This window comes from Bison bison, unplaced genomic scaffold (genome assembly GCF_000754665.1).
Source record: "Bison bison bison isolate TAMUID 2011002044 unplaced genomic scaffold, Bison_UMD1.0 scf7180017864103, whole genome shotgun sequence".
NCBI lineage: Eukaryota > Metazoa > Chordata > Mammalia > Artiodactyla > Bovidae > Bison > Bison bison.
Window position 1 is genome coordinate 255,122 of NW_011494675.1, and position 334 is coordinate 255,455.

Genomic DNA, 334 nt, shown 5'->3' on the forward strand with positions numbered 1-334 from the left:
ACTCCAGTGTTCTTGCCTGGAGAATCCCAGGGACTGGGGATCCTGGTGGGCTGCCGTCTCTGGGGTCACATAGAGTCGGACACAACTGAAGTGACTTAGCAGCAGCAACAGCAGCAGCAGCAGAAGAAGAAGTACTATTTATATGGATCCATTACAATATATACTTGATGAAGTGAGATTCATTTTTCTTTATTTTAATTAATTAATTTATTTGTTTTTTAATTTGTTTATTTTAACTGGAGGCTAATACTCTACTGAAGGAGATCAGCCCTGGGATTTCTTTGGAAGGAATGATGCTAAAGCTGAAACTCCAGTACTTTGGCCACCTCATGTG